The 27,669-nt window shown below is 46.2% G+C and overlaps 18 non-coding genes across 18 annotated transcripts; all 18 read left to right on the top strand.

Moving 5' to 3' along the window:
* The first annotated feature begins 1,815 nt into the window (after positions 1-1,815).
* Positions 1,816-1,887, top strand: TRNAW-CCA (transfer RNA tryptophan (anticodon CCA)). The gene has a single exon. It is a non-coding gene; the product is annotated as a tRNA-Trp (tRNA).
* A 1,351-nt stretch (positions 1,888-3,238) lies between these two features.
* On the top strand, positions 3,239-3,312 carry TRNAD-GUC (transfer RNA aspartic acid (anticodon GUC)). Its single transcript has one exon. It is a non-coding gene; the product is annotated as a tRNA-Asp (tRNA).
* Positions 3,313-3,625: 313 nt separating this feature from the next.
* Positions 3,626-3,697, top strand: TRNAW-CCA (transfer RNA tryptophan (anticodon CCA)). Its single transcript has one exon. It is a non-coding gene; the product is annotated as a tRNA-Trp (tRNA).
* A 2,177-nt stretch (positions 3,698-5,874) lies between these two features.
* TRNAW-CCA (transfer RNA tryptophan (anticodon CCA)) lies at positions 5,875-5,946 on the top strand. Its single transcript has one exon. It is a non-coding gene; the product is annotated as a tRNA-Trp (tRNA).
* Positions 5,947-7,736: 1,790 nt separating this feature from the next.
* On the top strand, positions 7,737-7,810 carry TRNAN-GUU (transfer RNA asparagine (anticodon GUU)). The gene has a single exon. It is a non-coding gene; the product is annotated as a tRNA-Asn (tRNA).
* Positions 7,811-8,123: 313 nt separating this feature from the next.
* On the top strand, positions 8,124-8,195 carry TRNAW-CCA (transfer RNA tryptophan (anticodon CCA)). The gene has a single exon. It is a non-coding gene; the product is annotated as a tRNA-Trp (tRNA).
* A 1,790-nt stretch (positions 8,196-9,985) lies between these two features.
* TRNAN-GUU (transfer RNA asparagine (anticodon GUU)) lies at positions 9,986-10,059 on the top strand. Its single transcript has one exon. It is a non-coding gene; the product is annotated as a tRNA-Asn (tRNA).
* Positions 10,060-10,372: 313 nt separating this feature from the next.
* Positions 10,373-10,444, top strand: TRNAW-CCA (transfer RNA tryptophan (anticodon CCA)). The gene has a single exon. It is a non-coding gene; the product is annotated as a tRNA-Trp (tRNA).
* Positions 10,445-12,620: 2,176 nt separating this feature from the next.
* Positions 12,621-12,692, top strand: TRNAW-CCA (transfer RNA tryptophan (anticodon CCA)). The gene has a single exon. It is a non-coding gene; the product is annotated as a tRNA-Trp (tRNA).
* A 1,789-nt stretch (positions 12,693-14,481) lies between these two features.
* On the top strand, positions 14,482-14,555 carry TRNAN-GUU (transfer RNA asparagine (anticodon GUU)). The gene has a single exon. It is a non-coding gene; the product is annotated as a tRNA-Asn (tRNA).
* A 313-nt stretch (positions 14,556-14,868) lies between these two features.
* Positions 14,869-14,940, top strand: TRNAW-CCA (transfer RNA tryptophan (anticodon CCA)). The gene has a single exon. It is a non-coding gene; the product is annotated as a tRNA-Trp (tRNA).
* Positions 14,941-16,730: 1,790 nt separating this feature from the next.
* TRNAN-GUU (transfer RNA asparagine (anticodon GUU)) lies at positions 16,731-16,804 on the top strand. Its single transcript has one exon. It is a non-coding gene; the product is annotated as a tRNA-Asn (tRNA).
* Positions 16,805-17,117: 313 nt separating this feature from the next.
* Positions 17,118-17,189, top strand: TRNAW-CCA (transfer RNA tryptophan (anticodon CCA)). The gene has a single exon. It is a non-coding gene; the product is annotated as a tRNA-Trp (tRNA).
* Positions 17,190-19,365: 2,176 nt separating this feature from the next.
* TRNAW-CCA (transfer RNA tryptophan (anticodon CCA)) lies at positions 19,366-19,437 on the top strand. The gene has a single exon. It is a non-coding gene; the product is annotated as a tRNA-Trp (tRNA).
* Positions 19,438-21,226: 1,789 nt separating this feature from the next.
* TRNAN-GUU (transfer RNA asparagine (anticodon GUU)) lies at positions 21,227-21,300 on the top strand. Its single transcript has one exon. It is a non-coding gene; the product is annotated as a tRNA-Asn (tRNA).
* A 313-nt stretch (positions 21,301-21,613) lies between these two features.
* On the top strand, positions 21,614-21,685 carry TRNAW-CCA (transfer RNA tryptophan (anticodon CCA)). The gene has a single exon. It is a non-coding gene; the product is annotated as a tRNA-Trp (tRNA).
* A 1,790-nt stretch (positions 21,686-23,475) lies between these two features.
* TRNAN-GUU (transfer RNA asparagine (anticodon GUU)) lies at positions 23,476-23,549 on the top strand. Its single transcript has one exon. It is a non-coding gene; the product is annotated as a tRNA-Asn (tRNA).
* Positions 23,550-23,862: 313 nt separating this feature from the next.
* On the top strand, positions 23,863-23,934 carry TRNAW-CCA (transfer RNA tryptophan (anticodon CCA)). Its single transcript has one exon. It is a non-coding gene; the product is annotated as a tRNA-Trp (tRNA).
* The last annotated feature ends 3,735 nt before the right edge of the window (positions 23,935-27,669 follow it).

Raw genomic sequence — 27,669 nt, 5'->3', positions numbered from 1 at the left:
GCAGGCCAATCTCTATGTTTTACTGGATGCAGCAGAAGTATTTCCTCTTTACCATCTCTTCAAGTGGGCCTGACTGATGTGCTGTTTTGTGCACGCTACGTGGGCTTTGTAAAGCATACCTCTGCCATTTGCATGGCCTCCTAGCGCTGTCAATATTTTCGTGTAATCGCTGAATGCTGCACTGTCCTGGGAACTCTAGGTGTGACTAAAGGATATATGCTGAGGCCCGAAAGGCGGTCGGCAGTCTAGTGGCAATGCCCATAACTTTGCAGTTTGGGTTTGTGAGTTCAGGTACCGGTCTGGTGTCGGAAACCTGTAAGCGCCCTCCCAATCAACTGTCGGTCCTGGATTGTGAGGATTTCCCCTTATACTGGTCTCAGTAGACACATTTCCATTTTACTTTTTCACTCTCGCATTGCCTATTTCTCTCTCTCTCATAGATACATTATAGACAAGAGAGACATTGTCAGCGAGAGGGCTTCACAGCACCTTCCCCCCTTTCCCTAAGTGCATTGCAAGGGGCTCTGGGAGGCGTGCACATTTGTCTGAAACACAAAGATCCCCTAGCAATAAAAAGCGTAGGTCCCTAGTTTGCATTTCTTAGAATTTGAGGTGACACTCAGAGTTGTCTCGGGCGTGACTGTACCTTTCATAGGAGATGTGCTAATCCCCAAACACTCTTCCTTTGTCCCAGTAATCTGTCCTAGGGCCTCTAGCAAGTTGTTTTCTGAAACAAAGCTTACCTGAACATCCTGTAAAATTGGTAACTTTTCAGTAGCAGTACAGTGCAGTATATAGCATTCCTGTTGCACACAGCATCTAGATCCAAAAATTGCTTACTCTACCCCAGAAATTAGAATTCACCCAGTCAAACAGAGGGGTCTATAAAGAGCATGGCAAGTAGTTAACATAAGCTACTTCCCCCAAGTTCTCTTGGTGCACTCTGCTGCCCTCTTTTAACAGAAGAATGCAACTGCAGGTCTTGCTTCTCAGCAAGGTACCTACATATAGAATCCTTGGTGCACTCTTGCTAAATCTGCTGGAATGTGTCTTCTATTGTGCCCAAGGTGGTTGTGTATTTGGGGACTCAGGGAAGCAAGGGAGCAGTCTAATGCACTGCAGTGCTAAGAGAGGCATGCCTTTTTCAGAAAAAAGTTCAGGTTTTCTGCCAATCAGAAAAAAATAGCAATGCAATCAGGCCAAAGGCAGAACACACATGCCAGTGAGTCTCTGTGGCGCAATTGGTTAGCGCGTTCGGCTGTTAACCGAAAAGATGCTGCTGTTTTTGGCACAATTACACAGAGTGTTCCACTCAGTAAACCTGAGTCATTTCTCCCGTGTTCTCTGGGTTCAGCCTACTGTCCCCTTTTAACACAAGTGCGCAACTGTGGCTTTCTCCTCATAGCAAGTTATGCCTATACAGAGGACATTTGGTGCACTGTTGATGAGCTCTGTCCTCTACTAAATCCCCTGTGTTTGTGGATTAGGGGAGGTAGGGAAGTGCTTGATACCCTGATTTGCTCTGGGAAATAGAACTATGGACTTCTGTTTACCTCTCGCAGGTCTCGTCTGCTGACGTCCAAAAAATCCAATAAACTGCAAGCAATTCTTCTCGCTTGCTTTAGTTTTTCAAAACTTGCCATTCAATTCATAAACATCAAGACTTCATGGGAAGGGTTTGGCTGCAGCGTGTACTGATGCACAGAAGGAAGCTATCCTAGCCAGTCTACTTAAAGAAGCAATGAGGCTCTGCAGGTGCATGTACGTCTCCTACCTTTATTCTGTCATCAGACACACCAGGTGGATTGCCACAAGGACCTCGTGGCGCAATGGTAGCGCGTCTGACTCCAGATCAGAAGGTTGCGTGTTCAAATCACGTCGGGGTCATATTTGCTTTTCCCACTCTGAAATACAAAATTGCTCTTCAGTATCTCGTTATTTCAACCTGACTGCATCTTTGTGCTCTGGGCCTAGTTGTTCTGGCGTTTCGAATGTAAGCTTTGCAGCAGGGAAGTATCATAGTGACAGACACCCATGAAGGACATGGTCAACCTTTAAAGCAGGCCAATCTCTATGTTTTACTGGATGCAGCAGAAGTATTTCCTCTTTACCATCTCTTCAAGTGGGCCTGACTGATGTGCTGTTTTGTGCACGCTACGTGGGCTTTGTAAAGCATACCTCTGCCATTTGCATGGCCTCCTAGCGCTTTCAATATTTTCGTGTAATCGCTGAATGCTGCACTGTCCTGGGAACTCTAGGTGTGACTAAAGGATATATGCTGGGGCCCCGAAAGGGGGTCGGCAGTCTAGTGGCAATGGGCACAGAGTTGTCTCGGGCGTGACTGTACCTTTCATAGGAGATGTGCTAATCCCCAAACACTCTTCCTTTGTCCCAGTAATCTGTCCTAGGGCCTCTAGCAAGTTGTTTTCTGAAACAAAGCTTACCTGAACATCCTGTAAAATTGGTAACTTTTCAGTAGCAGTACAGTGCAGTATATAGCATTCCTGTTGCACACAGCATCTAGATCCAAAAATTGCTTACTCTACCCCAGAAATTAGAATTCACCCAGTCAAACAGAGGGGTCTATAAAGAGCATGGCAAGTAGTTAACATAAGCTACTTCCCCCAAGTTCTCTTGGTGCACTCTGCTGCCCTCTTTTAACAGAAGAATGCAACTGCAGGTCTTGCTTCTCAGCAAGGTACCTACATATAGGGAAGCAAGGGAGCAGTCTAATGCACTGCAGTGCTAAGAGAGGCATGCCTTTTTCAGAAAAAAGTTCAGGTTTTCTGCCAATCAGAAAAAAATAGCAATGCAATCAGGCCAAAGGCAGAACACACATGCCAGTGAGTCTCTGTGGCGCAATTGGTTAGCGCGTTCGGCTGTTAACCGAAAAGATGCTGCTGTTTTTGGCACAATTACACAGAGTGTTCCACTCAGTAAACCTGAGTCATTTCTCCCGTGTTCTCTGGGTTCAGCCTACTGTCCCCTTTTAACACAAGTGCGCAACTGTGGCTTTCTCCTCAGAGCAAGTTATGCCTATACAGAGGACATTTGGTGCACTGTTGATGAGCTCTGTCCTCTACTAAATCCCCTGTGTTTGTGGATTAGGGGAGGTAGGGAAGTGCTTGATACCCTGATTTGCTGTGGGAAATAGAGCTATTTTAGAAATATTTTCAGGTTGCCTGGGAAGCATAAGCAAACAGCACACCAATCAGGCCCCAGTGTAAGCACTGCATGAGTCTCTGTGGCGCAATCGGTTAGCGCGTTCGGCTGTCAACCGAAAGGTTGGTGGTTCAAGCCCACCCAGGGACGGTGCATTTTGGCTCAAAAATTCAGCGTGACCAACTATGGACTTCTGTTTACCTCTCGCAGGTCTCGTCTGCTGACGTCCAAAAAATCCAATAAACTGCAAGCAATTCTTCTCGCTTACTTTAGTTTTTCAAAACTTGCCATTCAATTCATAAACATCAAGACTTCATGGGAAGGGTTTGGCTGCAGCGTGTGCTGATGCACAGAAGGAAGCTATCCTAGCCAGTCTACTTAAAGAAGCAATGAGGCTCTGCAGGTGCATGTACGTCTCCTACCTTTATTCTGTCATCAGACACACCAGGTGGATTGCCACAAGGACCTCGTGGCGCAATGGTAGCGCGTCTGACTCCAGATCAGAAGGTTGCGTGTTCAAATCACGTCGGGGTCATATTTGCTTTTCCCACTCTGAAATACAAAATTGCTCTTCAGTATCTCGTTATTTCAACCTGACTGCATCTTTGTGCTCTGGGCCTAGTTGTTCTGGCGTTTCGAATGTAAGCTTTGCAGCAGGGAAGTATCATATTGACAGACACCCATGAAGGACATGGTCAACCTTTAAAGCAGGCCAATCTCTATGTTTTACTGGATGCAGCAGAAGTATTTCCTCTTTACCATCTCTTCAAGTGGGCCTGACTGATGTGCTGTTTTGTGCACGCTACGTGGGCTTTGTAAAGCATACCTCTGCCATTTGCATGGCCTCCTAGCGCTTTCAATATTTTCGTGTAATCGCTGAATGCTGCACTGTCCTGGGAACTCTAGGTGTGACTAAAGGATATATGCTGGGGCCCCGAAAGGGGGTCGGCAGTCTAGTGGCAATGGGCATCACTTTGCAGTTTGGGTTTGTGAGTTCAGGTACCGGTCTGGTGTCGGAAACCTGTAAGCGCCCTCCCAATCAACTGTCGGTCCTGGATTGTGAGGATTTCCCCTTATACTGGTCTCAGTAGACACATTTCCATTTTACTTTTTCACTCTCGCATTGCCTATTTCTCTCTCTCTCATAGTTACATTATAGACAAGAGAGACATTGTCAGCGAGAGGGCTTCACAGCACCTTCCCCCCTTTCCCTAAGTGCATTGCAAGGGGCTCTGGGAGGCGTGCACGTTTGTCTGAAACACAAAGATCCACTGGCAATAAAAAGCGTAGGTCCCTAGTTTGCATTTCTTAGAATTTGAGGTGACACTCAGAGTTGTCTCGGGCGTGACTGTACCTTTCATAGGAGATGTGCTAATCCCCAAACCCTCTTCCTTTGTCCCAGTAATCTGTCTTAGTGCCTCTAGCAAGTTGTTTTCTGAAACAAAGCTTACCTGAACATCCTGTAAAATTGGTAACTTTTCAGTAGCAGTACAGTGCAGTATATAGCATTCCTGTTGCGCACAGCATCTAGATCCAAAAATTGCTTACTCTACCCCAGAAATTAGAATTCACCCAGTCAAACAGAGGGATCTATAAAGAGCATGGCAAGTAGTTAACATAAGCTACTTCCCCCAAGTTCTCTTGGTGCACTCTGCTGCCCTCTTTTAACAGAAGAATGCAACTGCAGGTCTTGCTTCTCAGCAAGGTACCTAAATATAGAATCCTTGGTGCACTCTTGCTAAATCTGCTGGAATGTGTCTTCTATTGTGCCCAAGGTGGTTGTGTATTTGGGGACTCAGGGAAGCAAGGGAGCAGTCTAATGCACTGCAGTGCTAAGAGAGGCATGCCTTTTTCAGAAAAAAGTTCAGGTTTTCTGCCAATCAGAAAAAAATAGCAATGCAATCAGGCCAAAGGCAGAACACACATGCCAGTGAGTCTCTGTGGCGCAATTGGTTAGCGCGTTCGGCTGTTAACCGAAAAGACGCTGCTGTTTTGGGCACAAAGACACAGAGTGTTCCACTCAGTAAACCTGAGTCATTTCTCCCGTGTTCTCTGGGTTCAGCCTACTGTCCCCTTTTAACACAAGTGCGCAACTGTGGCTTTCTCCTCATAGCAAGTTATGCCTACACAGAGGGCATTTGGTGCACTGTTGATGGGCTCTGTCCTCTACTAAATCCCCTGTGTTTGTGGATTACGGGAGGTAGGGAAGTGCTTGATACCCTGATTTGCTGTGGGAAATAGAGCTATTTTAGAAATATTTTCAGGTTGCCTGGGGAGCATAAGCAAACAGCACACCAATCAGGCCCCAGTGTAAGCACTGCATGAGTCTCTGTGGCGCAATCGGTTAGCGCGTTTGGCTGTTAACCGAAAGGTTGGTGGTTCAAGCCCACCCAGCGACGGTGCATTTTGGCTCAAAAATTCAGCATGACCAACTATGAACTTCTGTTTACCTCTCGCAGGTCTCGTCTGCTGACGTCCAAAAAATCCAATAAACTGCAAGCAATTCTTCTCGTTTGCTTTAGTTTTTCAAAACTTGCCATTCAATTCATAAACATCAAGACTTCATGGGAAGGGTTTGGCTGCAGCGTATACTGATGCACAGAAGGAAGCTATCCTAGCCAGTCTACTTAAAGAAGCAATGAGGCTCTGCAGGTGCATGTACGTCTCCTACCTTTATTCTGTCATCAGACACACCAGGTGAAATGCCGCAAGGACCTCGTGGCGCAATGGTAGCGCGTCTGACTCCAGATCAGAAGGTTTCGTGTTCAAATCACGTCGGGGGCATATTTGCTTTTCCCACTCTGAAATATAAAATTGCTCTTCAGTATCTCGTTATTTCAACCTGACTGCATCTTTGTGCTCTGGGCCTAGTTGTTCTGGCGTTTCGAATGTAAGCTTTGCAGCAGGGAAGTATCATATTGACAGACACCCATGAAGGACATGGTCAACCTTTAAAGCAGGCCAATCTCTATGTTTTACTGGATGCAGCAGAAGTATTTCCTCTTTACCATCTCTTCAAGTGGGCCTGACTGATGTGCTGTTTTGTGCACGCTACGTGGGCTTTGTAAAGCATACCTCTGCCATTTGCATGGCCTCCTAGCGCTGTCAATATTTTCGTGTAATCGCTGAATGCTGCACTGTCCTGGGAACTCTAGGTGTGACTAAAGGATATATGCTGGGGCCCCGAAAGGGGGTCGGCAGTCTAGTGGCAATGCCCATCACTTTGCAGTTTGGGTTTGTGAGTTCAGGTACCGGTCTGGTGTCGGAAACCTGTAAGCGCCCTCCCAATCAACTGTCGGTCCTGGATTGTGAGGATTTCCCCTTATACTGGTCTCAGTAGACACATTTCCATTTTACTTTTTCACTCTCGCATTGCCTATTTCTCTCTCTCTCATAGTTACATTATAGACAAGAGAGACATTGTCAGCGAGAGGGCTTCACAGCACCTTCCCCCCTTTCCCTAAGTGCATTGCAAGGGGCTCTGGGAGGCGTGCACGTTTGTCTGAAACACAAAGATCCACTGGCAATAAAAAGCGTAGGTCCCTAGTTTGCATTTCTTAGAATTTGAGGTGACACTCAGAGTTGTCTCGGGCGTGACTGTACCTTTCATAGGAGATGTGCTAATCCCCAAACCCTCTTCCTTTGTCCCAGTAATCTGTCTTAGTGCCTCTAGCAAGTTGTTTTCTGAAACAAAGCTTACCTGAACATCCTGTAAAATTGGTAACTTTTCAGTAGCAGTACAGTGAAGTATATAGCATTCCTGTTGCGCACAGCATCTAGATCCAAAAATTGCTTACTCTACCCCAGAAATTAGAATTCACCCAGTCAAACAGAGGGATCTATAAAGAGCATGGCAAGTAGTTAACATAAGCTACTTCCCCCAAGTTCTCTTGGTGCACTCTGCTGCCCACTTTTAACAGAAGAATGCAACTGCAGGTCTTGCTTCTCAGCAAGGTACCTACATATAGAAACCTTGGTGCACTCTTGCTAAATCTGCTGGAATGTGTCTTCTATTGTGCCCAAGGTGGTTGTGTATTTGGGGACTCAGGGAAGCAAGGGAGCAATCTAATGCACTGCAGTGCTACGAGAGGCATGCCTTTTTCAGAAAAAAGTTCAGGTTTTCTGCCAATCAGAAAAAAATAGCAATGCAATCAGGCCAAAGGCAGAACACACATGCCAGTGAGTCTCTGTGGCGCAATTGGTTAGCGCGTTCGGCTGTTAACCGAAAAGACGCTGCTGTTTTTGGCACAAACACACAGAGTGTTCCACTCAGTAAACCTGAGTCATTTCTCCCGTGTTCTCTGGGTTCAGCCTACTGTCCCCTTTTAACACAAGTGCGCAACTGTGGCTTTCTCCTCATAGCAAGTTATGCCTATACAGAGGACATTTGGTGCACTGTTGATGGGCTCTGTCCTCTACTAAATCCCCTGTGTTTGTGGATTAGGGGAGGTAGGGAAGTGCTTGATACCCTGATTTGCTGTGGGAAATAGAGCTATTTTAGAAATATTTTCAGGTTGCCTGGGAAGCATAAGCAAACAGCACACCAATCAGGCCCCTGTGTAAGAACTGCATGAGTCTCTGTGGCGCAATCGGTTAGCGCGTTCGGCTGTTAACCGAAAGGTTGGTGGTTCAAGCCCACCCAGGGACGGTGCATTTTGGCTGAAAAATTCAGCGTGACCAACTATGGACTTCTGTTTACCTCTCGCAGGTCTCGTCTGCTGTCGTCCAAAAAATCCAATAAACTGTAAGCAATTCTTCTCGCTTGCTTTAGTTTTTCAAAACTTGCCATTCAATTCATAAACATCAAGACTTCATGGGAAGGGTTTGGCTGCAGCGTGTACTGATGCACAGAAGGAAGCTATCCTAGCCAGTCTACTTAAAGAAGCAATGAGGCTCTGCAGGTGCATGTACGTCTCCTACCTTTATTCTGTCATCAGACACACCAGGTGAACTGCCGCAAGGACCTCGTGGCACAATGGTAGCGCGTCTGATTCCAGATCAGAAGGTTGCGTGTTCAAATCACGTCGGGGTCATATTTGCTTTTCCCACTCTGAAATACAAAATTGCTCTTCAGTATCTCGTTATTTCAACCTGACTGCATCTTTGTGCTCTGGGCCTAGTTGTTCTGGCGTTTCGAATGTAAGCTTTGCAGCAGGGAAGTATCATATTGACAGACACCCATGAAGGACATGGTCAACCTTTAAAGCAGGCCAATCTCTATGTTTTACTGGATGCAGCAGAAGTATTTCCTCTTTACCATCTCTTCAAGTGGGCCTGACTGATGTGCTGTTTTGTGCACGCTACGTGGGCTTTGTAAAGCATACCTCTGCCATTTGCATGGCCTCCTAGCGCTGTCAATATTTACGTGTAATCGCTGAATGCTGCACTGTCGTGGGAACTCTAGGTGTGACTAAAGGATATATGCTGGGGCCCCGAAAGGGGGTCGGCAGTCTAGTGGCAATGCCCATCACTTTGCAGTTTGGGTTTGTGAGTTCAGGTACCGGTCTGGTGTCGGAAACCTGTAAGCGCCCTCCCAATCAACTGTCGGTCCTGGATTGTGAGGATTTCCCCTTATACTGGTCTCAGTAGACACATTTCCATTTTACTTTTTCACTCTCGCATTGCCTATTTCTCTCTCTCTCATAGTTACATTATAGACAAGAGAGACATTGTCAGCGAGAGGGCTTCACAGCACCTTCCCCCCTTTCCCTAAGTGCATTGCAAGGGGCTCTGGGAGGCGTGCACGTTTGTCTGAAACACAAAGATCCACTGGCAATAAAAAGCGTAGGTCCCTAGTTTGCATTTCTTAGAATTTGAGGTGACACTCAGAGTTGTCTCGGGCGTGACTGTACCTTTCATAGGAGATGTGCTAATCCCCAAACCCTCTTCCTTTGTCCCAGTAATCTGTCTTAGTGCCTCTAGCAAGTTGTTTTCTGAAACAAAGCTTACCTGAACATCCTGTAAAATTGGCAACTTTTCAGTAGCAGTACAGTGCAGTATATAGCATTCCTGTTGCGCACAGCATCTAGATCCAAAAATTGCTTAATCTACCCCAGAAATTAGAATTCACCCAGTCAAACAGAGGGATCTATAAAGAGCATGGCAAGTAGTTAACATAAGCTACTTCCCCCAAGTTGTCTTGGTGCACTCTGCTGCCCTCTTTTAACAGAAGAATGCAACTGCAGGTCTTGCTTCTCAGCAAGGTACCTACATATAGAAACCTTGGTGCACTCTTGCTAAATCTGCTGGAATGTGTCTTCTATTGTGCCCAAGGTGGTTGTGTATTTGGGGACTCAGGGAAGCAAGGGAGCAATCTAATGCACTGCAGTGCTACGAGAGGCATGCCTTTTTCAGAAAAAAGTTCAGGTTTTCTGCCAATCAGAAAAAAATAGCAATGCAATCAGGCCAAAGGCAGAACACACATGCCAGTGAGTCTCTGTGGCGCAATTGGTTAGCGCGTTCGGCTGTTAACCGAAAAGACGCTGCTGTTTTGGGCACAAAGACACAGAGTGTTCCACTCAGTAAACCTGAGTCATTTCTCCCGTGTTCTCTGGGTTCAGCCTACTGTCCCCTTTTAACACAAGTGCGCAACTGTGGCTTTCTCCTCATAGCAAGTTATGCCTACACAGAGGGCATTTGGTGCACTGTTGATGGGCTCTGTCCTCTACTAAATCCCCTGTGTTTGTGGATTACGGGAGGTAGGGAAGTACTTCATACCCGGATTTTCTGTGGGAAATAGAGCTATTTTAGAAATATTTTCAGGTTGCCTGTGGAGCATAAGCAAACAGCACACCAATCAGGCCCCAGTGTAGGCACTGCATGAGTCTCTGTGGCGCAATCGGTTAGCGCGTTCGGCTGTTAACCGAAAGGTTGGTGGTTCAAGCCCACCCAGCGACGGTGCATTTTGGCTCAAAAATTCAGCATGACCAACTATGAACTTCTGTTTACCTCTCGCAGGTCTCGTCTGCTGACGTCCAAAAAATCCAATAAACTGCAAGCAATTCTTCTCGCTTGCTTTAGTTTTTCAAAACTTGCCATTCAATTCATAAACATCAAGACTTCATGGGAAGGGTTTGGCTGCAGCGTGTACTGATGCACAGAAGGAAGCTATCCTAGCCAGTCTACCTAAAGAAGCAATGAGGCTCTGCAGGTCCATGCACGTCTCCTACCTTTATTCTGTCATCAGACACACCAGGTGGATTGCCACAAGGACCTCGTGGCGCAATGGTAGCGCGTCTGACTCCAGATCAGAAGGTTGCGTGTTCAAATCACGTCGGGGTCATATTTGCTTTTCCCACTCTGAAATACAAAATTGCTCTTCAGTATCTCGTTATTTCAACCTGACTGCATCTTTGTGCTCTGGGCCTAGTTGTTCTGGCGTTTCGAATGTAAGCTTTGCAGCAGGGAAGTATCATATTGACAGACACCCATGAAGGACATGGTCAACCTTTAAAGCAGGCCAATCTCTATGTTTTACTGGATGCAGCAGAAGTATTTCCTCTTTACCATCTCTTCAAGTGGGCCTGACTGATGTCCTGTTTTGTGCACGCTACGTGGGCTTTGTAAAGCATACCTCTGCCATTTGCATGGCCTCCTAGCGCTGTCAATATTTTCGTGTAATCGCTGAATGCTGCACTGTCCTGGGAACTCTAGGTGTGACTAAAGGATATATGCTGAGGCCCGAAAGGGGGTCGGCAGTCTAGTGGCAATGCCCATCACTTTGCAGGTTGGGTTTGTGAGTTCAGGTACCGGTCTGGTGTCGGAAACCTGTAAGCGCCCTCCCAATCAACTGTCGGTCCTGGATTGTGAGGATTTCCCCTTATACTGGTCTCAGTAGACACATTTCCATTTTACTTTTTCACTCTCGCATTGCCTATTTCTCTCTCTCTCATAGATACATTATAGACAAGAGAGACATTGTCAGCGAGAGGGCTTCACATCACCTTCCCCCATTTCCCTAAGTGCATTGCATGGGGCTCTGGGAGGCGTGCACATTTGTCTGAAACACAAAGATCCACTGGCAATAAAAGGCGTAGGACCCCAGATCGCATTTCTTAGAATTTGAGGAGGCACTCAGAGTTGTCTCGGGCGTGACTGTACCTTTCATAGGAGATGTGCTAATCCCCAAACCCTCTTCCTTTGTCCCAGTAATCTGTCCTAGGGCTTCTAGCAAGTTGTTTTCTGAAACAAAGCTTACCTGAACATCCTGTAAAATTGGTAACTTTTCAGTAGCAGTACAGTGCAGTATATAGCATTCCTGTTGCGCACAGCATCTAGATCCAAAAATTGCTTACTCTACCCCAGAAATTAGAATTCACCCAGTCAAACAGAGGGATCTATAAAGATCATGGCAAGTAGTTAACATAAGCTACTTCCCCCAAGTTCTCTTGGTGCACTCTGCTGCCCTCTTTTAACAGAAGAATGCAACTGCAGGTCTTGCTTCTCAGCAAGGTACCTACATATAGAAACCTTGATGCACTCTTGCTAAATCTGCTGGAATGTGTCTTTTATTGTGCCCAAGGTGGTTGTGTATTTGGGGACTCAGGGAAGCAAGGGAGCAGTCTAATGCACTGCAGTGCTAAGAGAGGCATGCCTTTTTCAGAAAAAAGTTCAGGTTTTCTGCCAATCAGAAAAAAATAGCAATGCAATCAGGCCAAAGGCAGAACACACATGCCAGTGAGTCTCTGTGGCACAATTGGTTAGCGCGTTCGGCTGTTAACCGAAAAGACGCTGCTGTTTTTGGCACAAAGACACAGAGTGTTCCACTCAGTAAACCTGAGTCATTTCTCCCGTGTTCTCTGGGTTCAGCCTACTGTCCCCTTTTAACACAAGTGCGCAACTGTGGCTTTCTCCTCATAGCAAGTTATGCCTACACAGAGGACATTTGGTGCACTGTTGATGGGCTCTGTCCTCTACTAAATCCCCTGTGTTTGTGGATTAGGGGAGGTAGGGAAGTGCTTGATACCCTGATTTGCTGTGGGAAATAGAGCTATTTTAGAAATATTTTCAGGTTGCCTGGGAAGCATAAGCAAACAGCACACCAATCAGGCCCCAGTGTAAGCACTGCATGAGTCTCTGTGGCGCAATCAGTTAGCGCCTTCGGCTGTTAACCGAAAGGTTAGTGGTTCAAGCCCACCCATTGACGATGCATTTTGGCTCAAAAATTCAGCATGACCAACTATGAACTTCTGTTTACCTCTCGCAGGTCTCGTCTGCTGACGTCCAAAAAATCCAATAAACTGCAAGCAATTCTTCTCGCTTGCTTTAGTTTTTCAAAACTTGCCATTCAATTCATAAACATCAAGACTTCATGGGAAGGGTTTGGCTGCAGCGTGTACTGATGCACAGAAGGAAGCTATCCTAGCCAGTCTACTTAAAGAAGCAATGAGGCTCTGCAGGTCCATGTACGTCTCCTACCTTTATTCTGTCATCAGACTACCCAGGTGGACTGCCACAAGGACCTCGTGGCGCAATGGTAGCGCGTCTGACTCCAGATCAGAAGGTTGCGTGTTCAAATCACGTCGGGGTCATATTTGCTTTTCCCACTCTGAAATACAAAATTGCTCTTCAGTATCTCGTTATTTCAACCTGACTGCATCTTTGTGCTCTGGGCCTAGTTGTTCTGGCGTTTCGAATGTAAGCTTTGCAGCAGGGAAGTATCATATTGACAGACACCCATGAAGGACATGGTCAACCTTTAAAGCAGGCCAATCTCTATGTTTTACTGGATGCAGCAGAAGTATTTCCTCTTTACCATCTCTTCAAGTGGGCCTGACTGATGTGCTGTTTTGTGCACGCTACGTGGGCTTTGTAAAGCATACCTCTGCCATTTGCATGGCCTCCTAGCGCTGTCAATATTTTCGTGTAATCGCTGAATGCTGCACTGTCCTGGGAACTCTAGGTGTGACTAAAGGATATATGCTGAGGCCCGAAAGGGGGTCGGCAGTCTAGTGGCAATGCCCATCACTTTGCAGTTTGGGTTTGTGAGTTCAGGTACCGGTCTGGTGTCGGAAACCTGTAAGCGCCCTCCCAATCAACTGTCGGTCCTGGATTGTGAGGATTTCCCCTTATACTGGTCTCAGTAGACACATTTCCATTTTACTTTTTCACTCTCGCATTGCCTATTTCTCTCTCTCTCATAGATACATTATAGACAAGAGAGACATTGTCAGCGAGAGGGCTTCACAGCACCTTCCCCCATTTCCCTAAGTGCATTGCAAGGGGCTCTGGGAGGCGTGCACATTTGTCTGAAACACAAAGATCCACTGGCAATAAAAAGCGTAGGTCCCTAGTTTGCATTTCTTAGAATTTGAGGTGACACTCAGAGTTGTCTCGGGCGTGACTGTACCTTTCATAGGAGATGTGCTAATCCCCAAACCCTCTTCCTTTGTCCCAGTAATCTGTCTTAGTGCCTCTAGCAAGTTGTTTTCTGAAACAAAGCTTACCTGAACATCCTGTAAAATTGGCAACTTTTCAGTAGCAGTACAGTGCAGTATATAGCATTCCTGTTGCGCACAGCATCTAGATCCAAAAATTGCTTAATCTACCCCAGAAATTAGAATTCACCCAGTCAAACAGAGGGATCTATAAAGAGCATGGCAAGTAGTTAACATAAGCTACTTCCCCCAAGTTGTCTTGGTGCACTCTGCTGCCCTCTTTTAACAGAAGAATGCAACTGCAGGTCTTGCTTCTCAGCAAGGTACCTACATATAGAATCCTTGGTGCACTCTTGCTAAATCTGCTGGAATGTGTCTTCTATTGTGCCCAAGGTGGTTGTGTATTTGGGGACTCAGGGAAGCAAGGGAGCAGTCTAATGCACTGCAGTGCTAAGAGAGGCATGCCTTTTTCAGAAAAAAGTTCAGGTTTTCTGCCAATCAGAAAAAAATAGCAATGCAATCAGGCCAAAGGCAGAACACACATGCCAGTGAGTCTCTGTGGCGCAATTGGTTAGCGCGTTCGGCTGTTAACCGAAAAGACGCTGCTGTTTTTGGCACAAACACACAGAGTGTTCCACTCAGTAAACCTGAGTCATTTCTCCCGTGTTCTCTGGGTTCAGCCTACTGTCCCCTTTTAACACAAGTGCGCAACTGTGGCTTTCTCCTCATAGCAAGTTATGCCTATACAGAGGACATTTGGTGCACTGTTGATGGGCTCTGTCCTCTACTAAATCCCCTGTGTTTGTGGATTAGGGGAGGTAGGGAAGTGCTTGATACCCTGATTTGCTGTGGGAAATAGAGCTATTTTAGAAATATTTTCAGGTTGCCTGGGAAGCATAAGCAAACAGCACACCAATCAGGCCCCTGTGTAAGAACTGCATGAGTCTCTGTGGCGCAATCGGTTAGCGCGTTCGGCTGTTAACCGAAAGGTTGGTGGTTCAAGCCCACCCAGGGACGGTGCATTTTGGCTGAAAAATTCAGCGTGACCAACTATGGACTTCTGTTTACCTCTCGCAGGTCTCGTCTGCTGTCGTCCAAAAAATCCAATAAACTGTAAGCAATTCTTCTCGCTTGCTTTAGTTTTTCAAAACTTGCCATTCAATTCATAAACATCAAGACTTCATGGGAAGGGTTTGGCTGCAGCGTGTACTGATGCACAGAAGGAAGCTATCCTAGCCAGTCTACTTAAAGAAGCAATGAGGCTCTGCAGGTGCATGTACGTCTCCTACCTTTATTCTGTCATCAGACACACCAGGTGAACTGCCGCAAGGACCTCGTGGCACAATGGTAGCGCGTCTGATTCCAGATCAGAAGGTTGCGTGTTCAAATCACGTCGGGGTCATATTTGCTTTTCCCACTCTGAAATACAAAATTGCTCTTCAGTATCTCGTTATTTCAACCTGACTGCATCTTTGTGCTCTGGGCCTAGTTGTTCTGGCGTTTCGAATGTAAGCTTTGCAGCAGGGAAGTATCATATTGACAGACACCCATGAAGGACATGGTCAACCTTTAAAGCAGGCCAATCTCTATGTTTTACTGGATGCAGCAGAAGTATTTCCTCTTTACCATCTCTTCAAGTGGGCCTGACTGATGTGCTGTTTTGTGCACGCTACGTGGGCTTTGTAAAGCATACCTCTGCCATTTGCATGGCCTCCTAGCGCTGTCAATATTTACGTGTAATCGCTGAATGCTGCACTGTCGTGGGAACTCTAGGTGTGACTAAAGGATATATGCTGGGGCCCCGAAAGGGGGTCGGCAGTCTAGTGGCAATGCCCATCACTTTGCAGTTTGGGTTTGTGAGTTCAGGTACCGGTCTGGTGTCGGAAACCTGTAAGCGCCCTCCCAATCAACTGTCGGTCCTGGATTGTGAGGATTTCCCCTTATACTGGTCTCAGTAGACACATTTCCATTTTACTTTTTCACTCTCGCATTGCCTATTTCTCTCTCTCTCATAGTTACATTATAGACAAGAGAGACATTGTCAGCGAGAGGGCTTCACAGCACCTTCCCCCCTTTCCCTAAGTGCATTGCAAGGGGCTCTGGGAGGCGTGCACGTTTGTCTGAAACACAAAGATCCACTGGCAATAAAAAGCGTAGGTCCCTAGTTTGCATTTCTTAGAATTTGAGGTGACACTCAGAGTTGTCTCGGGCGTGACTGTACCTTTCATAGGAGATGTGCTAATCCCCAAACCCTCTTCCTTTGTCCCAGTAATCTGTCTTAGTGCCTCTAGCAAGTTGTTTTCTGAAACAAAGCTTACCTGAACATCCTGTAAAATTGGCAACTTTTCAGTAGCAGTACAGTGCAGTATATAGCATTCCTGTTGCGCACAGCATCTAGATCCAAAAATTGCTTAATCTACCCCAGAAATTAGAATTCACCCAGTCAAACAGAGGGATCTATAAAGAGCATGGCAAGTAGTTAACATAAGCTACTTCCCCCAAGTTGTCTTGGTGCACTCTGCTGCCCTCTTTTAACAGAAGAATGCAACTGCAGGTCTTGCTTCTCAGCAAGGTACCTACATATAGAAACCTTGGTGCACTCTTGCTAAATCTGCTGGAATGTGTCTTCTATTGTGCCCAAGGTGGTTGTGTATTTGGGGACTCAGGGAAGCAAGGGAGCAATCTAATGCACTGCAGTGCTACGAGAGGCATGCCTTTTTCAGAAAAAAGTTCAGGTTTTCTGCCAATCAGAAAAAAATAGCAATGCAATCAGGCCAAAGGCAGAACACACATGCCAGTGAGTCTCTGTGGCGCAATTGGTTAGCGCGTTCGGCTGTTAACCGAAAAGACGCTGCTGTTTTGGGCACAAAGACACAGAGTGTTCCACTCAGTAAACCTGAGTCATTTCTCCCGTGTTCTCTGGGTTCAGCCTACTGTCCCCTTTTAACACAAGTGCGCAACTGTGGCTTTCTCCTCATAGCAAGTTATGCCTACACAGAGGGCATTTGGTGCACTGTTGATGGGCTCTGTCCTCTACTAAATCCCCTGTGTTTGTGGATTACGGGAGGTAGGGAAGTACTTCATACCCGGATTTTCTGTGGGAAATAGAGCTATTTTAGAAATATTTTCAGGTTGCCTGTGGAGCATAAGCAAACAGCACACCAATCAGGCCCCAGTGTAGGCACTGCATGAGTCTCTGTGGCGCAATCGGTTAGCGCGTTCGGCTGTTAACCGAAAGGTTGGTGGTTCAAGCCCACCCAGGGACGATGCATTTTGGCTCAAAAATTCAGCATGACCAACTATGAACTTCTGTTTACCTCTCGCAGGTCTCGTCTGCTGACGTCCAAAAAATCCAATAAACTGCAAGCAATTCTTCTCGCTTGCTTTAGTTTTTCAAAACTTGCCATTCAATTCATAAACATCAAGACTTCATGGGAAGGGTTTGGCTGCAGCGTGTACTGATGCACAGAAGGAAGCTATCCTAGCCAGTCTACCTAAAGAAGCAATGAGGCTCTGCAGGTCCATGCACGTCTCCTACCTTTATTCTGTCATCAGACACACCAGGTGGATTGCCACAAGGACCTCGTGGCGCAATGGTAGCGCGTCTGACTCCAGATCAGAAGGTTGCGTGTTCAAATCACGTCGGGGTCATATTTGCTTTTCCCACTCTGAAATACAAAATTGCTCTTCAGTATCTCGTTATTTCAACCTGACTGCATCTTTGTGCTCTGGGCCTAGTTGTTCTGGCGTTTCGAATGTAAGCTTTGCAGCAGGGAAGTATCATATTGACAGACACCCATGAAGGACATGGTCAACCTTTAAAGCAGGCCAATCTCTATGTTTTACTGGATGCAGCAGAAGTATTTCCTCTTTACCATCTCTTCAAGTGGGCCTGACTGATGTCCTGTTTTGTGCACGCTACGTGGGCTTTGTAAAGCATACCTCTGCCATTTGCATGGCCTCCTAGCGCTGTCAATATTTTCGTGTAATCGCTGAATGCTGCACTGTCCTGGGAACTCTAGGTGTGACTAAAGGATATATGCTGAGGCCCGAAAGGGGGTCGGCAGTCTAGTGGCAATGCCCATCACTTTGCAGGTTGGGTTTGTGAGTTCAGGTACCGGTCTGGTGTCGGAAACCTGTAAGCGCCCTCCCAATCAACTGTCGGTCCTGGATTGTGAGGATTTCCCCTTATACTGGTCTCAGTAGACACATTTCCATTTTACTTTTTCACTCTCGCATTGCCTATTTCTCTCTCTCTCATAGATACATTATAGACAAGAGAGACATTGTCAGCGAGAGGGCTTCACATCACCTTCCCCCATTTCCCTAAGTGCATTGCATGGGGCTCTGGGAGGCGTGCACATTTGTCTGAAACACAAAGATCCACTGGCAATAAAAGGCGTAGGACCCCAGATCGCATTTCTTAGAATTTGAGGAGGCACTCAGAGTTGTCTCGGGCGTGACTGTACCTTTCATAGGAGATGTGCTAATCCCCAAACCCTCTTCCTTTGTCCCAGTAATCTGTCCTAGGGCTTCTAGCAAGTTGTTTTCTGAAACAAAGCTTACCTGAACATCCTGTAAAATTGGTAACTTTTCAGTAGCAGTACAGTGCAGTATATAGCATTCCTGTTGCGCACAGCATCTAGATCCAAAAATTGCTTACTCTACCCCAGAAATTAGAATTCACCCAGTCAAACAGAGGGATCTATAAAGATCATGGCAAGTAGTTAACATAAGCTACTTCCCCCAAGTTCTCTTGGTGCACTCTGCTGCCCTCTTTTAACAGAAGAATGCAACTGCAGGTCTTGCTTCTCAGCAAGGTACCTACATATAGAAACCTTGATGCACTCTTGCTAAATCTGCTGGAATGTGTCTTTTATTGTGCCCAAGGTGGTTGTGTATTTGGGGACTCAGGGAAGCAAGGGAGCAGTCTAATGCACTGCAGTGCTAAGAGAGGCATGCCTTTTTCAGAAAAAAGTTCAGGTTTTCTGCCAATCAGAAAAAAATAGCAATGCAATCAGGCCAAAGGCAGAACACACATGCCAGTGAGTCTCTGTGGCACAATTGGTTAGCGCGTTCGGCTGTTAACCGAAAAGACGCTGCTGTTTTTGGCACAAAGACACAGAGTGTTCCACTCAGTAAACCTGAGTCATTTCTCCCGTGTTCTCTGGGTTCAGCCTACTGTCCCCTTTTAACACAAGTGCGCAACTGTGGCTTTCTCCTCATAGCAAGTTATGCCTACACAGAGGACATTTGGTGCACTGTTGATGGGCTCTGTCCTCTACTAAATCCCCTGTGTTTGTGGATTAGGGGAGGTAGGGAAGTGCTTGATACCCTGATTTGCTGTGGGAAATAGAGCTATTTTAGAAATATTTTCAGGTTGCCTGGGAAGCATAAGCAAACAGCACACCAATCAGGCCCCAGTGTAAGCACTGCATGAGTCTCTGTGGCGCAATCAGTTAGCGCCTTCGGCTGTTAACCGAAAGGTTAGTGGTTCAAGCCCACCCATTGACGATGCATTTTGGCTCAAAAATTCAGCATGACCAACTATGAACTTCTGTTTACCTCTCGCAGGTCTCGTCTGCTGACGTCCAAAAAATCCAATAAACTGCAAGCAATTCTTCTCGCTTGCTTTAGTTTTTCAAAACTTGCCATTCAATTCATAAACATCAAGACTTCATGGGAAGGGTTTGGCTGCAGCGTGTACTGATGCACAGAAGGAAGCTATCCTAGCCAGTCTACTTAAAGAAGCAATGAGGCTCTGCAGGTCCATGTACGTCTCCTACCTTTATTCTGTCATCAGACTACCCAGGTGGACTGCCACAAGGACCTCGTGGCGCAATGGTAGCGCGTCTGACTCCAGATCAGAAGGTTGCGTGTTCAAATCACGTCGGGGTCATATTTGCTTTTCCCACTCTGAAATACAAAATTGCTCTTCAGTATCTCGTTATTTCAACCTGACTGCATCTTTGTGCTCTGGGCCTAGTTGTTCTGGCGTTTCGAATGTAAGCTTTGCAGCAGGGAAGTATCATATTGACAGACACCCATGAAGGACATGGTCAACCTTTAAAGCAGGCCAATCTCTATGTTTTACTGGATGCAGCAGAAGTATTTCCTCTTTACCATCTCTTCAAGTGGGCCTGACTGATGTGCTGTTTTGTGCACGCTACGTGGGCTTTGTAAAGCATACCTCTGCCATTTGCATGGCCTCCTAGCGCTGTCAATATTTTCGTGTAATCGCTGAATGCTGCACTGTCCTGGGAACTCTAGGTGTGACTAAAGGATATATGCTGAGGCCCGAAAGGGGGTCGGCAGTCTAGTGGCAATGCCCATCACTTTGCAGTTTGGGTTTGTGAGTTCAGGTACCGGTCTGGTGTCGGAAACCTGTAAGCGCCCTCCCAATCAACTGTCGGTCCTGGATTGTGAGGATTTCCCCTTATACTGGTCTCAGTAGACACATTTCCATTTTACTTTTTCACTCTCGCATTGCCTATTTCTCTCTCTCTCATAGATACATTATAGACAAGAGAGACATTGTCAGCGAGAGGGCTTCACAGCACCTTCCCCCATTTCCCTAAGTGCATTGCAAGGGGCTCTGGGAGGCGTGCACATTTGTCTGAAACACAAAGATCCACTGGCAATAAAAAGCGTAGGTCCCTAGTTTGCATTTCTTAGAATTTGAGGTGACACTCAGAGTTGTCTCGGGCGTGACTGTACCTTTCATAGGAGATGTGCTAATCCCCAAACCCTCTTCCTTTGTCCCAGTAATCTGTCTTAGTGCCTCTAGCAAGTTGTTTTCTGAAACAAAGCTTACCTGAACATCCTGTAAAATTGGCAACTTTTCATTAGCAGTACAGTGCAGTATATAGCATTCCTGTTGCGCACAGCATCTAGATCCAAAAATTGCTTAATCTACCCCAGAAATTAGAATTCACCCAGTCAAACAGAGGGATCTATAAAGAGCATGGCAAGTAGTTAACATAAGCTACTTCCCCCAAGTTGTCTTGGTGCACTCTGCTGCCCTCTTTTAACAGAAGAATGCAACTGCAGGTCTTGCTTCTCAGCAAGGTACCTACATATAGAATCCTTGGTGCACTCTTGCTAAATCTGCTGGAATGTGTCTTCTATTGTGCCCAAGGTGGTTGTGTATTTGGGGACTCAGGGAAGCAAGGGAGCAGTCTAATGCACTGCAGTGCTAAGAGAGGCATGCCTTTTTCAGAAAAAAGTTCAGGTTTTCTGCCAATCAGAAAAAAATAGCAATGCAATCAGGCCAAAGGCAGAACACACATGCCAGTGAGTCTCTGTGGCGCAATTGGTTAGCGCGTTCGGCTGTTAACCGAAAAGACGCTGCTGTTTTTGGCACAAACACACAGAGTGTTCCACTCAGTAAACCTGAGTCATTTCTCCCGTGTTCTCTGGGTTCAGCCTACTGTCCCCTTTTAACACAAGTGCGCAACTGTGGCTTTCTCCTCATAGCAAGTTATGCCTATACAGAGGACATTTGGTGCACTGTTGATGGGCTCTGTCCTCTACTAAATCCCCTGTGTTTGTGGATTAGGGGAGGTAGGGAAGTGCTTGATACCCTGATTTGCTGTGGGAAATAGAGCTATTTTAGAAATATTTTCAGGTTGCCTGGGAAGCATAAGCAAACAGCACACCAATCAGGCCCCTGTGTAAGAACTGCATGAGTCTCTGTGGCGCAATCGGTTAGCGCGTTCGGCTGTTAACCGAAAGGTTGGTGGTTCAAGCCCACCCAGGGACGGTGCATTTTGGCTGAAAAATTCAGCGTGACCAACTATGGACTTCTGTTTACCTCTCGCAGGTCTCGTCTGCTGTCGTCCAAAAAATCCAATAAACTGTAAGCAATTCTTCTCGCTTGCTTTAGTTTTTCAAAACTTGCCATTCAATTCATAAACATCAAGACTTCATGGGAAGGGTTTGGCTGCAGCGTGTACTGATGCACAGAAGGAAGCTATCCTAGCCAGTCTACTTAAAGAAGCAATGAGGCTCTGCAGGTGCATGTACGTCTCCTACCTTTATTCTGTCATCAGACACACCAGGTGAACTGCCGCAAGGACCTCGTGGCACAATGGTAGCGCGTCTGATTCCAGATCAGAAGGTTGCGTGTTCAAATCACGTCGGGGTCATATTTGCTTTTCCCACTCTGAAATACAAAATTGCTCTTCAGTATCTCGTTATTTCAACCTGACTGCATCTTTGTGCTCTGGGCCTAGTTGTTCTGGCGTTTCGAATGTAAGCTTTGCAGCAGGGAAGTATCATATTGACAGACACCCATGAAGGACATGGTCAACCTTTAAAGCAGGCCAATCTCTATGTTTTACTGGATGCAGCAGAAGTATTTCCTCCTTACCATCTCTTCAAGTGGGCCTGACTGATGTGCTGTTTTGTGCACGCTACGTGGGCTTTGTAAAGCATACCTCTGCCATTTGCATGGCCTCCTAGCGCTGTCAATATTTTCGTGTAATCGCTGAATGCTGCACTGTCCTGGGAACTCTAGGTGTGACTAAAGGATATATGCTGGGGCCCCGAAAGGGGGTCGGCAGTCTAGTGGCAATGCCCATCACTTTGCAGTTTGGGTTTGTGAGTTCAGGTACCGGTCTGGTGTCGGAAACCTGTAAGCGCCCTCCCAATCAACTGTCGGTCCTGGATTGTGAGGATTTCCCCTTATACTGGTCTCAGTAGACACATTTCCATTTTACTTTTTCACTCTCGCATTGCCTATTTCTCTCTCTCTCATAGATACATTATAGACAAGAAAGACATTGTCAGCGAGAGGGCTTCACAGCAACTTCCCCCATTTCCCTAAGTGCATTGCAAGGGGCTCTGGGAGGCGTGCACATTTGTCTGAAACACAAAGATCCACTGGCAATAAAAAGCGTAGGTCCCTAGATTGCATTTCTTAGAATTTGAGGTGACACTCAGAGTTGTCTCGGGCGTGACTGTACCTTTCATAGGAGATGTGCTAATCCCCAAACCCTCTTCCTTTGTCCCAGTAATCTGTCTTAGTGCCTCTAGCAAGTTGTTTTCTGAAACAAAGCTTACCTGAACATCCTGTAAAATTGGTAACTTTTCAGTAGCAGTACAGTGAAGTATATAGCATTCCTGTTGCGCACAGCATCTAGATCCAAAAATTGCTTACTCTACCCCAGAAATTAGAATTCACCCAGTCAAACAGAGGGATCTATAAAGAGCATGGCAAGTAGTTAACATAAGCTACTTCCCCCAAGTTCTCTTGGTGCACTCTGCTGCCCTCTTTTAACAGAAGAATGCAACTGCAGGTCTTTCTTCTCAGCAAGGTACCTACATATAGAAACCTTGGTGCACTCTTGCTAAATCTGCTGGAATGTGTCTTCTATTGTGCCCAAGGTGGTTGTGTATTTGGGGACTCAGGGAAGCAAGGGAGCAATCTAATGCACTGCAGTGCTACGAGAGGCATGCCTTTTTCAGAAAAAAGTTCAGGTTTTCTGCCAATCAGAAAAAAATAGCAATGCAATCAGGCCAAAGGCAGAACACACATGCCAGTGAGTCTCTGTGGCGCAATTGGTTAGCGCGTTCGGCTGTTAACCGAAAAGACGCTGCTGTTTTGGGCACAAAGACACAGAGTGTTCCACTCAGTAAACCTGAGTCATTTCTCCCGTGTTCTCTGGGTTCAGCCTACTGTCCCCTTTTAACACAAGTGCGCAACTGTGGCTTTCTCCTCATAGCAAGTTATGCCTACACAGAGGGCATTTGGTGCACTGTTGATGGGCTCTGTCCTCTACTAAATCCCCTGTGTTTGTGGATTACGGGAGGTAGGGAAGTACTTCATACCCGGATTTGCTGTGGGAAATAGAGCTATTTTAGAAATATTTTCAGGTTGCCTGGGGAGCATAAGCAAACAGCACACCAATCAGGCCCCAGTGTAGGCACTGCATGAGTCTCTGTGGCGCAATCGGTTAGCGCGTTCGGCTGTTAACCGAAAGGTTGGTGGTTCAAGCCCACCCAGAGATGATGCATTTTGGCTCAAAAATTCAGCATGACCAACTATGAACTTCTGTTTACCTCTCGCAGGTCTCGTCTGCTGACGTCCAAAAAATCCAATAAACTGCAAGCAATTCTTCTCGCTTGCTTTAGTTTTTCAAAACTTGCCATTCAATTCATAAACATCAAGACTTCATGGGAAGGGTTTGGCTGCAGCGTGTACTGATGCACAGAAGGAAGCTATCCTAGCCAGTCTACTTAAAGAAGCAATGAGGCTCTGCAGGTGCATGTACGTCTCCTACCTTTATTCTGTCATCAGACACACCAGGTGGACTGCCACAAGGACCTCGTGGCGCAATGGTAGCGCGTCTGACTCCAGATCAGAAGGTTGCGTGTTCAAATCACGTCGGGGTCATATTTGCTTTTCCCACTCTGAAATACAAAATTGCTCTTCAGTATCTCGTTATTTCAACCTGACTGCATCTTTGTGCTCTGGGCCTAGTTGTTCTGGCGTTTCGAATGTAAGCTTTGCAGCAGGGAAGTATCATATTGACAGACACCCATGAAGTGTGGAAATCGATATAATATTGTGACCCCAATCGCATTGTTTAAATGTATGTTGGCCTACGCCAAGCTGTCTAAAGAATATTGTGAACATAGGTTCAGCGGCAAGGTCTTGACCTTAATGTATTGTGTAAGCTGCCATCTTGGATCTAGCCGCCATTTTAGGTATTCTTGCAGTGTGGAAGTCACCCCGAATCACAAAATGGAGGCCGAATGACATTGCGAGTAAGACTTCGGCCATGGTGACCTCCGCACACGTGAATGAATAATATGTCCGCAGGCTACTTGTTAGGGTCATGAACTAAGACCCTGTCCTCTGTTTAACCTAGGTGTAAATATGTAACTGTATCAGCGGAACCAATCTAATATATGGAGATTGCATGTTCGACCTGGCTACGAACCCTAGCCATGGTTCCAGAAATGGTTAACTTGTAAGAGGGCTGGCCAATGCAGTACTAAATGTATAAAAACCCAAGCATCCCGATGATCGGTCTCTCCCACTTTCGATGCGAAACCTTATCGTTGGAGGTTCGTGTGTGAGTCAGAGAGCCGAATAGCTATTCGCATGTCAATTGACCTTGATAACTTGATAACTTTGTAACTTTGAAATAAAGCGCTTTATATGGTCCTTTGTAACCTGTGTTGGTGTGTTTCCATTTGGGCTTCCCGGCCTCATGTCAATTTCTCTGTTTCCACAGTTGGCGCCCGAATAGGGACCCTCAAGATTGATGCCGGATCATTGAAGGTTGACGCAGACTATCGAATCGGGATCGGACGGTGTGATTCTGCGGGCCCGACCGATCGAGACGCGATACCTCGGCAGCGCTGCACGATCCGATCCTTGGGCGATAGTCGTGCGGTCTGACACGGCATCTTGACGAGGGTCCAAATCCGAGGCGGGCAGATTTGCCGAAACCACTGAACGCAGGTAAAATTTGTTAGTTGAAGTCCTTTGAAAACCGTACGGTCCTCCTTAGGTTTGGTCAGGTGTAGTCGTGACCCGGCTCTTAATTTAACCCTGACAATTTGAATTTGGCGTATTGTATCTGCAGACACAATTATTGGACCAGGTAACACCAATTCTTTGAGAAATGCCTGGGAAATTGTCTAGCTGTTTTAGGGCTCTATTCCACAGCGATCGACAATCTTTGGAATTTAGCCGTCCGGCACCACAGGAGGGGTCGCCGGCGTGTACTATGTACTGTAAGTATGGCATTGGTAGTATTGTATTTAATGACATTTGGCACAGACAGACCAGAAATGCCTCCGGATTTCAGTGGCCAATCAATGGTAGTTTTGAGATCCCCCGTATTGAATACTTAGAGTCGATTTTGCTTAAGAAGAAGGCTAGGCCAGCAGCCTTTGATGTGTTACAAAATTGGAAAAAGGAAGCATTACAGCAGCTTAAAAGTAGGGATAAACATGCACGACGTCATAAAACGAATGCCGAAAAGGCATTGTTATATGACAAGGAAAAACGATTAGATGAAACCCAGAAAATGGACAGAGCTTTTTCGCTCGGAGTCCAGAAAATTTACCCTTCTAAAGATTTCCATGTTTCCGAGGAGTTTATTGAGAAAATATTAAACGAACGGAGGCCTGATTCTTCAGCGCCACCTCCGTATGCTCCTGTTGTGGGCGCTCTTCCCATTCCTGCTATTGCTCCTATCGTTATTCCTACTCCTCTTACACAGCCTACTACCCCTAGTTCCTTAGTTGTCGCTCCTCCGTCTATTTCGTCTGTTACTTTACCTCTTTCCCCTGCACCCATGTTAGGTTCACCTACACTTTCGATCTCGGGGAGTCCTGTGTTTATTAAATCAGATCCTGGTGCAGGGTCGAGGATAGTGACTCGTAGTACTGTTCCTGCGGGCAGGAAACAGGAACTATTTGCTTGGGCTAAACATTGCATGGAAAAAGGTGATCAAACTGAGGTATTTTCAACATTATCTAATTTGCACGATTTTCCCGAGAAAAACGTTTTTATTGAAGGACTGGGGATTCATTTAGGTGTAATGTGGGGTAGATTGCAGACTTCGGATCTCCCACAAGGGGTGAGAGATCTGAACGCTTTGGCACTCTCAAGGGATACCGAACAGAAAGTATATGGACATGTTGATAGATTGTTTGAGTTTAGACAGGATTTTGAAAGATTACAAAATGAGGATGATGAGGACGATAGGATATATATGCAGAAACGGTTCCTTTCGTGCCGAAGATCAGCACCCGAGGAAGTACGGATTTGTACTAGAGATGCGGTTCGATGGATCTCGGATCCATCAATACCGCCGGATGAGGTATACGATACATATAGTCAATATACGGTAGAAATGCAAAGGAAGGTAATTCAAGTGATGGTACAGCACTTGCAGGAAGAATGTATAAGAAAGAAGGTTGGTTGCCCCACAGAGTTATTAGGTATTTGTAAAAGAGCTTTTTCGCCCGACACTTCCACAGCTGCTTTAGCGCTTGATTTGGCCTTATTACTCAGTAAGCGGTCGGAGGTCCCTATATCTCAGTTGCCTATGAGAGAGGTCCCTCCGACCCTTGTCCCAAAAGTAGAAATCCCCGCCGACGCGGCGACTGGTGCTCCCGCGGTGGATATCCCAGCACACTACGTATCACAGTTTGTTCACGTCCCGTTCTCTCGACAGGAAGTGAACACGATCAGACAATCAGTCCCTGATATTAGGAAGAACCCGACAGGGTTTTATAAAGAAATAGAATCCGTTTTGCAGTCTTCCGTGTTCACCTTAAGTGACATGGATTTATTGTTTCCAGTGCTTTTACCTGTTGATGTATGGAAGCAGGTACGGACAGTAGATGATGTGCCGGGGTTAGGGGATACATGGGTAAATCTAACTAGAATAGATGGGGAACGACCAGCTGGTGAGAAACCACCGCAGGTAATACTCACTTTACCTGATAGAATAGTTGCCAAATTGAAAACTATAATTCCAGAAAAAAGGATTATTTGGGACAAGCTTACGGCCTGTGTCCAAGGAAAAACTGAAGGTACCACTGAATTCTTTAATAGGTTTGAACAAGTGTTCTCCGACTTCAGTGGACAGGATTTGGGTACAGAGTCGGGGAAGAGGTTGTTTGTGGACAAATTTGTGCGTGGATTGTTGCCCGACATCCAGTCACAAATTATGTCCTCAGAGAGCGCTTGGCAGGCAAAATCTCAGTCAGAGGTTTTGCATATGGCTCAGTATTATGAGAATAGGGTTAATAACGAAAAAGAGAAAATAGAAAAAAGAAGGGGTGACCTAAAGACTAAGGTATTGTTGCAGCAAATTGTCAGGCACCCCAGAGGAGGTACGACACAAACTAGAGGTCAGTACATTCCAAGAGGAAATACTCCTCTAAATTCTATAAATATTAATCAGTGTGCTTATTGCCGCCAGGAAGGTCACTGGCGAGCACAGTGCCCTGCCCTCCGTCAGAGGTCAGGAGGCACATTCGGAGGTATGGGTAGGCGACCACGGGGCCGCCCTGGAGCAGGGGGTCCTGATAGGGGTCAGCTTCTACGAGATCCCCAGCAACCTTTTTCACAGGAAAATCAGACTTCGAGTATGGACTCAAG

The sequence above is a fragment of the Ambystoma mexicanum genome, chromosome 11, assembly GCF_040938575.1.
Source record: "Ambystoma mexicanum isolate Mex_15411 chromosome 11, UKY_AmexF1_1, whole genome shotgun sequence".
NCBI classification, from domain to species: Eukaryota; Metazoa; Chordata; class Amphibia; order Caudata; family Ambystomatidae; genus Ambystoma; species Ambystoma mexicanum.
The sequence above is the reverse complement of the archived record's forward strand: the minus strand, read 5'-3'. Positions and strand labels throughout refer to the sequence as shown.